General features: G+C 51.9%; 1 long non-coding RNA gene across 1 annotated transcript in view; it reads right to left on the bottom strand.

The window, feature by feature from the left end:
* Positions 1–9,426: 9,426 nt before the first annotated feature.
* The window catches only part of LOC112620265, a 34,936-nt gene continuing 27,751 nt past the window's right edge, over positions 9,427–16,611 (bottom strand). Inside the window, exons 5-6 of the long non-coding RNA XR_003118500.1 lie at positions 15,467–15,504; positions 9,427–9,598 (exon numbers count right to left, since the gene is read on the bottom strand). This is a non-coding gene — a long non-coding RNA (uncharacterized LOC112620265). The remainder of the gene's footprint in view (positions 9,599–15,466; positions 15,505–16,611) is intronic.

The following is a 16,611-nucleotide window of genomic DNA, read 5'->3' as shown; positions in this document are numbered from 1 at the left end:
GGAGGTTGCAGAGTGGAGATTGCGCCACTGCACTCCAGCCTAGGGAACAAGGTGAGACCTCCATCTCAAAACAACAAACAAACGAACAAACAAACCACCACAAAAGCAGTTTTTGTTTTTTTAAAAGCAGCCTGAGCACAGAGGTTCATGCCTGTAATCCCAGCATTTTGGGAGGTCACTTGAGTCGAGGAGTTTGAGACCAGCCTGCAACATAGTGAGACCTCCGTCTCTACTAAAAAAATAAAAAGTGTGTGTGCCTGTGTGTATGTGTGTGGGTGAGTGTGTGTGTGCACATATTTCTCTGGTCTTTCCAGCTTGGATCTTTCTTGATGTCCTTTTCCTGTGCAGAGGAGGTCTGGTCTGAGCAAACCTGACTTGTTGGGACCCATTTCTGTTTTTCTTTTCAAATGTACCTCTGTTACTCTCTTTCAAACACATGAGGGAAAACTGGAAGACAAGCTCTGCCTAGCCCCTAGTTGCACGGTTCACCTGGGGCAGTACTCAGGGGCCTGAGTCTCTCAGTCTGGCGGTCTCCTCTGAAGTCAAACTTGGTGCTTCATCTTTTCTAGTTGTATAACCCTGGACTCAGCCCTTCATCTTCCTGAACCTCAGATTCTTCATTTGTGAAGTGAAGAAATAATATTTACTTTGCAGGGCTGTGAGGATTAACAACACACAAAAGTTCTTGCATAATGGGCCGGGCGTGGTGGTTCATGCCTGTAATCCCAGCCTGCTTTAAAACAAAAAACAAAACTGCTTTTGTGGAGGGAGGATCACTTGAGTCTGGGAGTGGGAGGCTGCAATGAGCTAGGAGCACGCCACTGCACTCCAGCTGAGTGACAGAGTGAGACCCTGTCTCAAAAAAAAAAAAAAAGATTTAAGGGCTCTCTTATTTTCCAGGAGATTGGTGTAGTTTATATTCTTTCATCCAACTGGCCCACATTTAGTGAGTACCTTATATGTCCTGGATGTAGGCACTAGGATAGAACGGTGGATGAAATGAACACAGTCCCTGACACCATAAAGCATAAAGCAGGCAGACAACCAGAAAATAATGACACAGAAAATAAGGTATTATAGGCTGGGTGCAGTGGCTCACGCCTGTAATCCCAGCATTTTGGATGGCTGAAACAGGCAGATCACTTGAGGTCAGGAGTTCAAGCCCAGCCTGGCCAACATGGTGAAACCTCGTCTCTACTAAAAATACAAAAATTAGCCGGGCGTGGTGGCGTGAGCCTGTAATCCCAACTGCTTTGGGGGCTGAGGCAGGAGAATCACTTGAACCTGGGAGGTAGAGGCTGCAGTGAGCCAAGATCCCAATGCTGCACTCCAGCCTGGGTGACTGAATAGACTCCACCTCAAAAAAAAAAAAAGAAAGTATTATACTTGATATTAATAAAATGATATTTATTTACTTGAGATAGTGTATTGCTCTGTCACCCAGGCTGGAGTACAGTGGCACAATTATAGCTCATTGCAGCCTTGAATCCCTGGGCTCAGGTGAGCCTCCTGCCTTGGCCTCCTTAGTAGCTGGGACTTAGTAGCTGGATGCCCACCATCATGCCCAGCTATGAGTTTTAAGAATAAGATGAAATTTAAAAATTACAGGGCAGGGGCCAAGTACAATGGCTCACACCTGTAATCCCAGCATTTTGGGAGTCCTAAGTGGGAGGATTCCTTGAGGCCAGGAGGTTGAGACCAGCCTGGGAAACATAGCGAGATTCTGTCTTTACAATAAATGAAAAAAATTAGCTGGGCGTGGTGGTATGTGCCTGTGGTCCCAGCCAGTTGGGAGGCTGAAGCGGGGGGAATCACTTGAGCCCAGGAGCTCCAAGGTGCAGTGAGCTATGATCGAGCCACTGCATTCCAGCCTGGGCCACACAGAGAGACCCTCTCTCTGTCTTTCTCTTTGTTTTTTGAAATGGAGTTTCACTCTGTTGCCCAGGCTGGGGTGCAGTGGCCCAATCTCCACTCACTGCAACCTCTGCCTTCTGGTTTCAAGCGATTCTCCGGCCTCAGCCTCCCGAGTAGCTGGGATTATAGGCATCCGCCACCGTGCCCGGCTAATTTTTATATTTTCAGTAGAGATGCGGTTTTGCCATGTTGGCCAGGCTGGTCTTGAACTCCTGACCTCGTGATCCGCCCACCTCGGCCTCCCAAAGTGCTGGGATTACAGGTGTGAGCCACCTCATTTGGCCGAGACACTGTCTCTTTAAAAAAAAAAAAAAAGTAATAATAATGAAGATAAATAATGCTTTGGTTCCATAAAAAGAGGTACCTCGCAGAGCCATTGGAAGCCTCAGCCAGGAGAGCTCAGGACCATCTTCCCCTGAGTGTACCAAACTAGGCACCTGGGCGGTGCGGGAGGGTGGCCTGAAGGGAGCAGGTGCCCCCTCTCGTTTTGTGGCCCTTCCCTGCGCCAATTATTGCTTTATTATTGTTTTTAGTCAGATGTAATTCCAGCATTTTCTATAATCTTGATCTTTTCATCGATACCAGATTTTTATACAAATATTTGTATATAAAATGATTGTGTGCCCACCAGAATACATTCCCCGGCAATTAGAACGTTTAAGATGTAGCTCCTAACCATCCTTCATTTATTACTTTTGAACGTGTTTTGTGATTTTTTGTGGGGATGTGTTTAATCCAATAACAATTCTCATTTAGAGTTGCAAAACACGAAGCCATTTCGAACCGAGACAGATGGCAGCTAAATGAAGTTTAATTAAAGAATGAGTGCTTTGAATCAAATCACTTTTTAAAAAGTACAGTACACGGAGATTCTGGAGAGGTTGCATAAACAGCATCTGGGCGCTTCTGTGAGGAAGAGTCGGTAAGGCTTTCCCATCGGATAAGGGGCTGGGCGGGCGCAGGGTGGGCGAAGGGAAGCACAGCCCTTTGCAGGAGACCTCTGTCCTCTGCCTGGACACACCTCCCAAAGCCCAGGCCCCCAGGGACTGGGGGAAACTCACAGGAGGCAACCTCTTGCTTCAAAGGCTTTGGCTTGGAGCAGGGGAAGGGGGTGGGAGAGGGGTCCCCACTTCTGCCCTTTCTTTAAGACATAGGGTCTCGCTGTGTTGCCCAGGCTGGAGTGCAGTGGCTCAATCCTCTGCCTTTAGGGAAGCAGGAGGACACAAGGGTTTGCTGCACCTACCCACTTAATTGCACGCCATCTGCACAGTGAGCCTGAAAGAACAGATGGGAAGCTTCGTGGGCCTCTGTGCGATGAAGGAGGATTGGGTTCCCCCGGCCCTACCCCCGGTCTCTGCGCCTCTCCATGCATGGGATGGCAGTGCCCGCGGGCACAGTCTCAGCCTCGCCGCTCCTGGCCAGGCAGGAGCCACTTCTGGCTCTGGCCGTGAATCTGAGCGGTGGAGTGGGGGTGGCAGGTCTAGACGACCAACAGGCGCCAGCAGGCGGTGGCGGGCAGGAGGGAGCGCCAGGTGGTCCACTCCCTGGGGACGGAACGGTGGGACAGAAGACTGGGGACCCCTACGCCCTGTGAGGCGCCTGGAACGCCGTGCCTAGATGCTTGCACTTGGTGCAAGGAAAGCAAAACAGATTTTAAATCCAGAGTCACAGGATCATGGGTGAGGGATAGGTTACAGGATGTGAGGGGTGAAGGCTAGGTGACAGCTGCAAGGACTCTTCAGATCATCTTGACTTCATAGGCAGTTTCTGCTTGGAGGTAGTGGCCAGTTTAGGAGGTCACCCCTGCCTCCATCCTGGAGTGGAAAAAGTGGGCCTGGCCCGGGGCAGGGGCTGAGGGTGGAGTGGAGGCGCCTGGTGGCACTGGGAGCCACTAGGAGGTGGGAGGGAGGAGGGTGAGGCTGGCAGCTGACTGGGTGGGGGGTTTGCACTAGTGGAGAGAGGGGTGGCTGTGCCAGGCACGTGGTTTCTAGCGTCTTTCCAGGAGGAAGCATGGTCTGGAAGCCTGGGATGGAGCCTTCCTCCCAGCTCTGGGCATGGATGAGACTGACCCTGAGGGCTGGCAAAAGTCCTGGACTAAAGTTTTGACCATTTCCTCAGAACTCAGACCATTTCCTCAGACCATTTCCTCATTGACTCAGAACTCAGTCCCTCCAAGCCACAGGCCTCATTCTGGGCCCTGGGTGGATGGTTAGAGCCAGATCCTGGGGCCACCCTGACCCCTGACTCTCCAGAACCCCTGGTCTATCTGATTGGCTGACCCTCTAGTTATTTTCTCCACCTGGCCCAAACCACTGCCATTTCTCTCTCTCTCTCTCTTTTTTGTTTGAGACAGAGTCTTGCTCTGTCGCCCAGGCTGGAGTGCAGTGGTGCGATCTCAGCTCACTGCCAACCTCTGCCTCTTGGGTTCAAGAGATTCTCCTGCCTCAGCCTTATGCCCGGCTAATTTTTGTATTTTTAGTAAAGACAGGGTTTCGCTATGTTGGCCAAGCTGGTCTCGAACTCCTGACCTCAGGTGATCCACCCACCTCAGCCTCCCAAAGTGCTGGAGTTACAGGCATGAGCCACTGCGCCTGGCCTCCACTGCTACCTTCTTTTGGAGCCTCCCACGTGGTCTTCCGATTTATTCCTCCCTTCCTTCTCCAATGTCTCTCAGCGGGCAGGGGCACCCTTCCAAAATGCAGACCTATGCCTGGCTCTCCCCCAGGTACTTCCTGTTGTGGGTCTCATTTGCCCTCTGGAAATTGCCTTGGCCCAGCTTATGAGGTCTTCTACGTGGGTCAGTGAGTAAAAGGACGCAGCTCTGTCCCAGAGTGCATGGCTGGGCAGACGTAACCCGGGCTGGTTGTCCGCCTCTGCCCACCACTTCAGCCCGGCACCATATGTGGGAGACACCTGCTGAGCGTCCTCGGGAACCTTGACCGAGTCTGCACCTGCCCCGACATGTCACCTCCAGCCACCCTGTGTCTACTGTGGTGACACCTTCTTATTCCTGGAATGCACGCAGTCCCTGTCCAGCTCCGTTTTTGCCCACATGGCTCTCCTCTCAAACACCCACCTGCCTCAGCCCTCCTCTCTTTGTGCCCCCAAAGCCTCACTTGCTCTTCAAGCCTCAGCTTCTAGGACTCTTCCTACTTTCTGCATTAGGTGAGGTCCCCTGCTTTGTTTTTTCAGAGGCAGGGTCTTGCTCTGTGGCCCATGCTCAAGAGCAGTGTCACGGCTCACTGCAGTGTCAAACTCCTGGTCTCAAACAGTCCTCCTGCCTCAGCCTCCAGAGTAGCTGGGACCACAGGCACACACCACCATACCCAGCTAATTAAAATTTTTTAGAGAAAGGGTTCCACTATGTTGCCTAGGCTGGTCTCGAACTCCTGGCCTCAAGTGATCCTCCCACCTTGGCCTCCCAAAGCACTGAGATTACAGGCCTGAGCCACCACATGAGCCTTACTCTGTTTTGTGCTCCCTGGCAGCTGCTTCCCCAGTCAGGACACTCTGCTGCTTGGCCTCCCAGCCAGAAGGGCAGGGCTCAGTAAATATGTGTTGAGTCAATGAGCAGGGACTGGGTGCCAAGTCTTGGATGCCTGCCACGCTCTTGTGACTTGTCTTTCTGCCTTTAGTCTTGTCCCTTCCTTCAACTTCCCACCTGCCCCTAAAGTGGTCTTTCTAAGACCCAGCTGGGACCCGTCACTCTGCCTGTCAGGTATCCAGAGCTCTATCCAAAATCATTCCAGGTTGGGCATGGTGGCTCACGCCTCTAATCCCAGCACTCTGGGAGGCTGGGGCAGCAGGATGGCTTGAGCCCAGGAGTTTGAAGCCAGCCTGGGCAACACAGCAAGACTCCATCTCCACAAAAAAATAAAAAAATTGGCTGGGCGTGGTGGCTCACACCTGTAGCCCCAGCTACTCTGGAGGCTGAGGCAGGAGGATTGCTTGAGCCCAGGAGTTTGAGGCTGCAGGAAGATGTGATCGTGCCACTGCATTCCAGCCTGGGGACACAGAAAGACCTTGCCTCTGAAAAAAGAATATTTGTCCTGCCCCCACCACCCCCCCTTTTTTTTTGAGATGGAGTTTCACTCTTGTTGCCCAGGCTGGAGTGTAATGGTGCAGTCTCAGCTCACTGCAACCTCTGCCTCCTGGGTCCAAGCAATTCTCCTGCCTCAGCCTTCCAAGTAGCTGGAATTACAGTCGCACGCCACCACACCCAGCTAATTTTTTTGCATTTTTAGTAGAGATGGGGTTTCATCATGTTGGCTGGACTGGTCTCGAACTCCTGACCTCAGGCAATCCGCACACCTTGGCCTCCCAATGTGCTGAGATTACAGGCGTGAACCACTGCGCCTGGTCTCCAAACCCCTTTTTGAAAATGCCTCCCATCCAGCCACAGTGCTTCACCGGGATGGGCCCCTCCCTCTCTGACATTTACCATATTTAACACTTTTTTTGTTGTTGTTTTTGTTTTTGAGATAGGGTCTTGCTCTGTTGCCCAGGCTGGAGTGCAGTGGTGTAATCGCGACTCACTACAATCTCAACCTTCTGTACTCAAGCAATCAAACCTCCTCATGCCTCAGCCTCCTGAGTAGCTGGACTCCAGGTGTGCGCACCACCATACCTGGCTAATTTTGTGTTTTTTGTTTTGTTTTTTTTTGGTTTTTTTGAGACGGAGTTTTGTTCTTGTTGCCCCAGGTGCAGTACAATGACCTGGTCTCAGCTCACTGCAACCTCTGCCTCCCAGGTTCAAGCAATTTTCCTGCCTCAGCCTGCTGAGTAGCTGGGATTACAGGCACCCGCCACCACGCCTGGTTAATTTTTGTATTTTTAGTAGAGACGGGGTTTCACCATGTTGGCCAGGCTGGTCTTGAACTGCTAACCTCAGGTGATCCACCCGCCTCGGCCTCCCAAAGTGCTGGGATTACAGGCGTAAGCCACCGTGCCCGGCCTCATTTTTGTATTTTTGTATAGATAGGGTCTCCCTATGTTGCCCAGACTAGTCTCAAACTCCTGACCTTAGGTGATCCACCCGCCTCAGCCTCCCAGAGTGCTGGGATTACAGGTGTGAGCCACATTTAAATTTTTCTAGAGAAAGGGTTCCACTGTGTTGCCTAGCTTGGTCTCAAACTTCTGGTCTCAAGCAATCCTCCACCTTGGCCTCCCAAAACATCGGTATTACAGCCCAACGAGGTCGAACTCCTGACCTCAAGCAATCCACCCACCTCGATCTCCCAAAGTGCTGGGATTCCAGGTGTGAGCCACCATGCCCGGCCCCGTGGCACATTTTCCTTCCGTGGCTTTTCTTCTTGATGTCACATGCTCCCAGGAGCACAAAGAGCTCTGAGGTCTTCCTGGACACTACCTCTGCTGTGATGAGGAAGAGGGCAGGGCACCTGAGCTGCGTTTCCCGCCCTTGTCCCCAGTGACAGCTGCGGCTGTGATCCAAACGAGAATGCGAAACAGTGACCATAAAAGTAAAGGCAGCACTTTTTCTTTCTTTTTTTTACTTATTTAAAAAGGCCTGCCGGGCGTAGTGGCTCACGCCTGTAATCCCAGCACTTTGGGAGGCCGAGGCGGGCGGATCACAAGGTCAGGAGATCGAGACCACGGTGAAACCCCGTCTCTACTAAAAATACAAAAAATTAGCCGGGCGCTGTTGTGGGCGCCTGTAGTCCCAGCTACTCGGGAGGCTGAGGCAGGAGAATGGCGGGAAACCGGGAGGCGGAGCTTGCAGTGAGCCGAGATCGCGCCACTGCACTCCAGCCTGGGCGACAGAGTGAGACTCCGTCTCAAAAAAAACAAAGGCCTTGGTGGCAGGAATATAGTGTAAAAATCATTGGAAAAACTAAAAGGCATCGATACATATCCGAATATACACTTTGTACATAAATTACATTTCCTTTAGTCTTTCTGAGTGAGGTCCTGATTCAGTACTGAGGTCTAGTAGTTAAGAGGTCCGGGGAGCTGCAAGTTCAGGCCAGCATAGTCCACCATGTACACTGGTCATTGCTAGAGAGAGTGACAAAGGGACTGGGCTAGGACTCCAGGTGATGCGGAACAAACCCAAAATGCTTAGCTCTGCTTTTGGAGGGGCTTTTCTCAGAGGTTATTTATTTATATTTGATATTTTTTATTTTTTTGAGATGGAGTTTCACTCTTTTGCCCAGGCTAGCGTGCAGTGACGCAATCTCGGCTCACTGCAACTGTGGCCCCCCGGGTTCAAGCGAGTCTCCTGCCTCAGCCTCCAGAGTAGCTAGGATTATAGGCACTGGCCACCATGCCTGGCTAATTTTTCTATTTTTAGTAGAGATGGGGTTTTGCCATGTTGGCCAGGCTGGTCTCGAACTCCTGAACCTCAAGTGATCCACCTGCCTCGGCCTCCCAAAGTGCTAGGATTACAGGTGTGAGCCACCACACCCAGCCTATTTATTTTTGAGATGGAGTCTCATTCTCTTGCCCAGGCTGGAGTGCAATGGCATGATCTTGGCTCACTGCACCCTCAATCCCCTTGGGCTCAAGCAGTCCTCCTACCTCAGCCTCCCAAGTAGCTGGGACCACAGGCATGTGCCACCGTGCCTGGCCAATTTTTTTTTTTTTTTTTTTTGATACAGAGTTTCACTCTTGTCACCCAGGCTGGAGTGCAGTGGTGCGGCCTTGGCTCATTGCAACCTCTGCCTCCCAGGTTCAAGCAATTCTCCCGTTTCAGCCTCCCCAGTAGCTGGGATAACAGGCATGCACCACTATGCCCAGCTAATCTTGTATTTTTAGTAGAGATGGGGTTTCTCCATGTTGGTCAGGCTGGTCTCAAACTCCTGACCTCAGGTGATCCACCTGCCTTGGCCTCTTAAAGTGCTGGGATTAGAGGTGTGAGCCACTATGACCGCCTTTTTCTTTTTTTTTTTTTAAATTTAATTTAATTAATTAATTTATTTGTTTTGAGATGGAGTTTTGCTCTTGTTGCCCAGGCTGGAGTGCAATGGCATGATCTTGGCTCACCGCAACCTCTGCCTCGTGGGTTCAAGTGATTCTCCTGCCTCAGCCTCCCTAGTAGCTGGGATTACAGGCGTGCACCACCATGCTGGGATAATTTTTGTATTTTTAGTAGAGATGGGGTTTCACCATGTTGGCCAGGCTGGTCTCAAACTCCTGACCTCAGGTAATCCACCCACCTTGGCCTCCCAAAGTGCTGGGATTACAGGTGTGAGCCACCGCGCCTGGCCAGTGACATTTCTTTTCATGTCTCCAGCTCTGGCGCGGCTGAAGGACATGGGCAGGTCCCTTCCTGGACCTCCGCTGGTCCATCTGCCCAGCGGGGATGTGAATTCCTGCCTGAGTGCCTGTGAGTACCCCATGAGAAGGATGGGCTACCTCTTGGGTGAGACGGGTGGATGCATCTATAACCCCTAAGGCCGGAAGGTCCCCCCTCAAAGCCCAGTGCCTCCCCATCCCCTGGGCCCACATGCCAGAGTAGACGGCCCTGCCCGACCAAGTGGGGAGGGTCACAGAGACGAGGGCTGGAGTCCAAATCTGTGCAACTTTACCATGAGTGAGATCTGATTGGCTGATGCCACTGAATCCGGGTTAGAGGATGAGGAAGAGGAAGACGAGGAGGAAGAGGAGACGGAATTTCCTTCCGAGACCCGCTTTCTCTTGCGCTTGGGAATGCTGCTGTCTTTGGCTGGAAGGAGGGGAAAATGCTGTTGACGCTGGAAGCTGAGGCTTTTCTGTCTTAGCCTCCTGAGCTCCCTGAAAAAGTGTTCTGTCTTAAGGTTTCGAGTCCCCCTTTCAGGATTTCAGGCTCCTGATCCCCTGGGGGTCAGGGCTCACCTGTCCAGAGCCCACCTGTCCAGCCTCCTTCCCAAAGCAAGCCCGAGGGCCCACTCTCCCCGGCCTCCTGCTCTTGCTGGCCTGCCTGCCTTTGCTAACACTGTATCCTCATCCCCAGGTGTCCCTCCTCCTCCCCAGCAAACTCACCCCTCAGGCCCTAGGTCCTCTCTCTGTTTGTTGTTGTTTTGTTTTGAGATAGAGTCTTGCTCTGTCACCCAGCCTGGAGTGCAGTGGCGCGATCTTGGCTCACTGCAACCTCCACCTCCTGGGTTCAAGCGATTCTACTGCCTTAGCGTCCCGAGTAGCTGGGATTACAGGCATCTGCCACCACGCCCGGCTAATTTTGTTGTATTTTAGTAGAGATGGGGTTTCACTGTGTTGGGCAGGCAGGTCTTGAACTCCTGACCTCAAGTGATCCATCCACCTCGGCCTCCCAAAGTGCTGGGATTATAGGCATGGGCCATTGAACCTGGCCTATATTGTTTTTTAAGGTCTCACTCTGTTGTCCAGGCTGGAGTACAGTGGTGCAATTGTAGCTCACTGCAGCCTCCAAGTCCTGGGCTCAAGCAATCTTCCCACTTCAGGCTCCCGAGTAGCTGGGACTATAGGTGTGCACCACCACGCCTGGCTAACTTTTTGTATTTTTGTATCATTATGTTGCCCAGGCTGGTCTCAAATTGCCAACCTCAAGCCATCCTCCTGCCTCAGCCTCCCCAGATGCTGAGATTACAGCCATGAGCCATTGTGCCTGACTCGTGGCAACAATATTAATCACATTCTCAGTCTCTGAGTATTTTCTGGATGCTGGGCACTGTGCTAAATGCTTTGCACATTGTCTCCTGGGATCCTCCCAGCAACCCTCCAAAATCCTATTCACATTTCACTCATGAGCACCCGAAGGGGCAGAGCTGTTAAAGGACTTTCTCCAAGGCCAAGTCTGTGTGACTCCAGAGGCCACATTCTTTCCTGGGCTCTTTAAGGCTGGGAGGGGATGTGGGGCCCCGGGAGAGGCTCTGGGAGTTCTGGGGAGACTGGGCCTGCAGGCTAGGTGGTCCAGGGAGGGTATAAAGAGGACCTGGGACTGGGTGCAGTGGCTCACATTGGTAATCCCAGCATGTTGGGAGACCAAGGTGGGTGGATTGACTGAGGTCAGGAGTTTGAGACCAGCTTGGGCAACATGGTGAGACCCTGTCTCTATTAAAATATTTAAAAATTGTATTGCTATGGTTATCACTGATGTATGGTGGCCCTGAGTGGAGAGTTCACAGGTCCAAGTAGACAGGCAGTGCCCCAGTGAAAGAAACTCTGGTTTGGAATGAGAAGTCCTAAGTTCAAATTTCCCTGTGGCCACTTACTATTATCACTGTGTGAATTTGGGAAAACCGATGAACCTCTCTGAGTCAAATAGGGAAACCAGTGTGAGGTGAGACTCAGAAAACACCGCATGCATACAAGAACCCAGCACCTAGCCCAGCACGGAGCAGGGGTCGGCGGGTGTTCTGCGGTTGCTGAATTCACTTGAGGTGAAGATGTAAAACTCTGAGCGGCATGTCCTCATTGGATGGGTTACTGCATGGAAACCTCGCCCAGCCCAATGAAGAAGGGCTTTTATTGTCTTTTTGAGACAAGGTCTCACTCTGTCGCCCACGCTGGAGTGCAGTGGTGTGGTCTTGGCTCACTGCAACCTCCACCTCCCAAGCTCAAGCGATCCTCCTGCCTCAGCCTCCCGAGTAACTGGGACTACAGGTGCACACCACCCTGCCTGGCTAATTTTTTGTCAAGACGAGGTCTCTCTATGTTGCCCAGTCTGGTCTTGAACTCCTGGGCTCAAAGAATTCTCCTGCTTCAGCCTCCCAAAGTGCTGGAATTACAGGTGTGAGCCACTGTACTCAGCTCACCAGAAGGGTCTTAATGACACAGAGTAAGGGCAGGCTGGGTCCATGGGGCAAATGTCTCTTCAACTGGAGAAAAGTCAGAAACTGGGGGTCTGTGATGTGGCATAGAGACCCTGGGAAAGAGAAGACCCTGGAGGCAGGAGGAGCCCAGGCTCTGAGTCAGAGGGAATTTTGTGGGAGATTCCACATGAAAAAGAAGTCAGAGGCTGCCCCACCCTCTGTCTCAGACTGGTCCATGGGCTGTGGCCATCCTTGAGTCACCATGAGAGATGGCCACATTGGAGGGAGTGGTGGATGTGGGTGACAGTATCCACCCTCTGGGCATCTGTCCCAAATCCTTCTGAGACCTTCATGTGGCCTTCTGTGTCTCTGCCATGTGTTTTTTTTTTTTTTTTTTTTTGAGACAGAGCCTGGCTCTGTTGCCCAGGCTGGAGTATAGTAGTGCCATCTCGGCTCATTGCAACCTCCGCTTCCTGGGTTTACTCCTGCCTCAGCCTCCTGAGTGTCTGGGATTACAGGTGCCCACCACCACCCCCGGCTAATTTTTTTTTTTTGTAGAGACAGGGTTTCACCATGTTGGCCAGGCTGGTCTTGAACTCCTGACCTCTGGTGATCCACCTGCCTCCCTGCCTCAGCCTCCCAAAGTGTTGGGATTACAGACGTGAGCCACCGTGCCCAGCCTCATCTCTGCCTTTGACCTGCGAGCAAACCAAGTCGCCTCCAGATCCGTGTGTTCAGTGCCATGCCTGACCCTTGTAACTGGCTCTTTTTTTTTTGGAAACAAGGTCTCAATCTGTCGCCCAGGCTGGAGCGCAGTGGCGCAATTACAGCTCACTGCAGCCTCCACCTTCCAGCCTCAAGCACTCCTCCTGCCTCATCCTTTTGTGTAGCTGGGACAACAGGTATGCACCACCGCGCCTGGCTAATTTTTAACTTTTTGCAGAGATGGTGGGGCAGGGTGGGGGGTCTCACTATCCACCCAGGCTTGTGATCAGCTCTTGATGGAAGGAGGTGGCTTCTAGCTGGGTTGTGCCACCTCAGGCTCTGGAGTTTCAGGTGAACCTGGTCCTGACAGGAGTCAGGGCCTTGGGTCTCAGGCCAGGTTGTAGCGTGGCCTTGTTGAATCCTATCACTATCCTGGCTGAGCAGCCATACTGGGCCCTGTGACCCACGGTGGTCTATGGTTCAGATGGGTGGTCCTGACAGCAGGGTCTACACAGCATCTGACTCACTATGTGGCCTGGGCAAGCCCCTGGGCGTCTCTGCGCCTCAGCTTCCCAGCTGTACAATGAGGTGGGGTAAGATTAGATCGGTATTTTTTCTTTCTTCTTTTTTATTTCTTAGGAGATGGAGTCTCAACCAGGCACAGTAACTCTCACGCCTGTAATCCCAGCACTTTGGGATGCTGGGGTGGGAGGATCACTTGAGGTCAGGAGTTTGAGACCAGCCTGGACAACATGGTGAAACCTCGCCTCTACTAAAAATACAGAAAGTTAGCTGGGTGTGGTGGTGCATGCCTGAAGTCCCAGCTACTCGGGAGGCTGAGGCATGAGAATCGCTTGAACTCAGGAGGTGGAGGTTACAGTGAGCCAAGATTGCAAGATTGACTCCAGCCTGAGTGACAGAGCGAGACTCTGTCTGGGAAAAAATAAAAAGGCCGGGAGCAGTGGCTCACACCTGTGATCCCAGCACTTTGGGGGGCCGAGGTGGGCGGATCATGAGGTCAGGAGTTCGAGACCAGCCTGGCCAACATGGGGAAACCCCATCTCTACTAAAAATACAAAAAATAGCTGGGTGTGGTGACAGGAGCCTGTAATCCCAGCTACTTGGGAAGCTGAGGCAGGAGAATCACTTGAACCCAGGAGGCGGAGGTTGCAGTGAGTGAGATCATGCCACTGCACTCCAGCCTGGGTGACAGAGCAAGACTCTGTCTTGGGGAAAAAAAAAAAAGGAAAAAAAGAGTTGGGGTCTCATTCTGTCATCCAGGCAGGAGTACAGTGGCATAATCATAGCCCACTGCAGCCTTAAACTCTTGGGCTCAAGTGATCCTCCAGCCTCAGCCTCCTGTGTAGCTGGGACTACAAGTGCCTACTACCATGCCCTGCTAAATTTTAGAAAAAACTTTTTGGTCTATGGCCATACCACCCTGAACACGCCTGATCTTTCCTGATCTCAGAAGGCCTGGTTAGTACTTGGATAGGAGAAAAAAACCTTTTGTAGAGACAAGGTCTCACTATGTTGCCCAGGTTGGTCTCAAACTCCTGGGCTCAAGCAATCCTCCCATTTAGGCCTCCCAAACTGCTGGGATTAGAGGCGTGAGCCACCACACCCGGCCAATCAGTTTCTTTTTCTTTTTGAGACAGAGTCTTGCTCTGTCACCCAGCCTGGAACACAGTGGTGTGACCTCGACTCACTGCAACCTCTGCCTCCTGGGCTGAAGCGATCCTCCCACCTCAGACTCCCAAGTAGCTAGGACTACAGGCGTGCACCACCATGCCAGGCCAATTTTTCTTTTTCTTTCTTTTTTGATTTTTTTTGAGGCAGAGTCTTAGCTCTGTTGCCCAGGCTAGAGTGCAGTGGCACAATCTTGGCTCATTGCAACCTCTGCCTCCCAGGTTCAAGCGATCCTCCTGCCTCAGCCCCGCTAGTAGCTGGGACTACAGGAACATGCCACCATACCTGGCTAATTTTTGTATTTTTAGTAGAGATGGGGTTTTGCCATGTTGACCAGGCTGGTCTCGAACTCCTGACCTCAGGTGATCCACCCACCTTGGCCTCCCAAAGTGCTGGGATTACACGCGTGAGCCACCGCTTCCAGCCCTAATTTTTCTATTTTCAGTTGAGACGGGGTTTCACCATGTTGGCCAGTCTGGACTCGAACTCCTGATCTCAAGTGATCTGCCTGCCTCGGCCTCCCAAAGTGCTGGGATTACAGGTGTGAGCCTCCACGCCTGGCCCAATCAGTGTTTCTTAATCGGGTGCACATCATAGTCACCTGGGAGTACCTTCTCCCAAGTCCCATCATCCACCTTAATCAGAACCATCATGCCAGGCGGCCCCAGGTGCCTGACGAAAGGATCTGTATACCCTGCAGATGCCAGCAGAACGGAGGGGGTCTGGCCAGTCTCGGGCAGTGCCCGCCTGCCTCACCCCTTCAGTCACATGCTACCCCTCTGCTACCCAGGAGGCCTCCATGATGCTCCCTGAGGCCCAGCCTGCCTCTTGTCCTTCTAGCTGACCTCCTACATTCATTGGTGCTATGGCAGGGCCTCCCCTCTGCAGGGCACCTGCAGGTTTCCGGGGGCCTCTTGGGGATACCTGGCCTCATTCATGGAGACCTCAGGCTCCCTGGGGAGGTACCAGGGTGGAGAGGGGCTATATATTTTTCAAGGTGGTCAGCCATCTATTGCATGCCCACCTGGACCACATCTATCTCTGCCTTTAAGAAATTTATTCAATTTTTTTTTTAAGAGACGGGGTCTTGCTCCATTGCTCAGGCTGGAGTGCAGGGGCGCGATCTCAGTTCACTGCAACCTCCGCCTCCTGGGTTCATGCAAATCTCCTGCCTCAGTCCCCTGAGTAGCTGGGATTACAGGTGCCCACGACCACGCCCAGCTAATTGTTGTATTTTTAGTAGAGACGGGGTTTCACCATGTTGCTCAGGCTGGTCTTGAACTCCTGACCTCAAGTGATCTGCCTGCCTCGGCCTCCCAAAGTGCTGGGATGACAGGCGTGAGCCACTGTGCCCGGCTCTACCTTTTTTCAAAAGGAACAGTCTCTAGTCCCCGCGGGGCAGAAGGGCGGCTTCTTCACCTCCGACTCACCTGGCACCTTGGCATCATTGCAGATTTCTGCAAAGGGTCTGAAAAAGAAAGAAATTAGGTGGCAGTTAGAAAATGAGGTTTTCCCCTCCTTTTTTTTTGAGATGGAGTCTCGCTCGGTCACCCAGGCTGAAGTGCAGTGGTGCAATTTCGGCTCACGGCAGCCTCCACCTCCTGGGTTCACGCCATTCTCCTGCCTCAGCCTCCCGAGTAGCTGGGACTATAGGCGCCCGCCACCATGCCCAGCTAAGTTTTATATTTTTAGTAGAGACATGGTTTCACCATGTTGGCCAGGCTGGTCTTGGCCTCAGGTGATCCTCCTGTCTCCGCCTCCCAAAGTACTGGGATTACAGGCATGAGCCATTGCATCTGGCTGTTTTCCCCTCCTTCTCACCTTCTGCCTGAGATGTGCTGCTGCTGCTGCCCAGTAAGACCCAAATAAAAATGGAACACACCGTCCCGACAGAGCAGCCCCCATATAGGCCCTGGATGATGGGCCTGTGCCAGCAAATCATTCCTCCGGGTCTGCTGTCCTCATCTATAAAGCGAGGATGTTGTCTGCCCAAGTGATCAGAAATGTGTGCCCAGATTTATGCAAGTGGATAGTCATCACAGCATTATTATTAATTATTATTTTTGAGACAGTCTCACTCTTTTGCCCAGGCTGGAGTTCAGTGGTGCCATCTTAGCTCACTGCAGCCTCGAACTCCTGGGATCAATTGATCCTCCTGCCTCAGCTTCCCAGTAGCTGGGAATGCAGGTGCATACCACCATGCCTGGCTAACTTTTTAAAATTAATTATTATTATTATCATTATTTTTGAGACGGAATCTTGCTCTATTGCCCAGGCTGGTGTGCTGTGGCATGGTCTCAGTTCACTGCCACCTCCACCTCCCGGGTTCAAGCAATTGTCCTGCCTTAGCCTCCCGTATAGCTGGGATTACAGGCGTGAGCCACCACACCTGGCCGTTTTCCTGCATTTTCTAGTTGTTACTTCAGGGGGTGAACTATCTGTGGGAGAAAGGAAACCTCCACTTTTTGATTTTGAACAATTTGTTTTTTTTTTGACACATGCAAATATTATCTTAATTTTAAAAAACAGGTAGACCAGGCACGGTGGTTCATGTTTGTAATCCCAGCACTTTGGG

The sequence above is a fragment of the Theropithecus gelada genome, chromosome 3, assembly GCF_003255815.1.
Source record: "Theropithecus gelada isolate Dixy chromosome 3, Tgel_1.0, whole genome shotgun sequence".
Classification (NCBI taxonomy): Eukaryota; Metazoa; Chordata; class Mammalia; order Primates; family Cercopithecidae; genus Theropithecus; species Theropithecus gelada.
The sequence above is the reverse complement of the archived record's forward strand: the minus strand, read 5'-3'. Positions and strand labels throughout refer to the sequence as shown.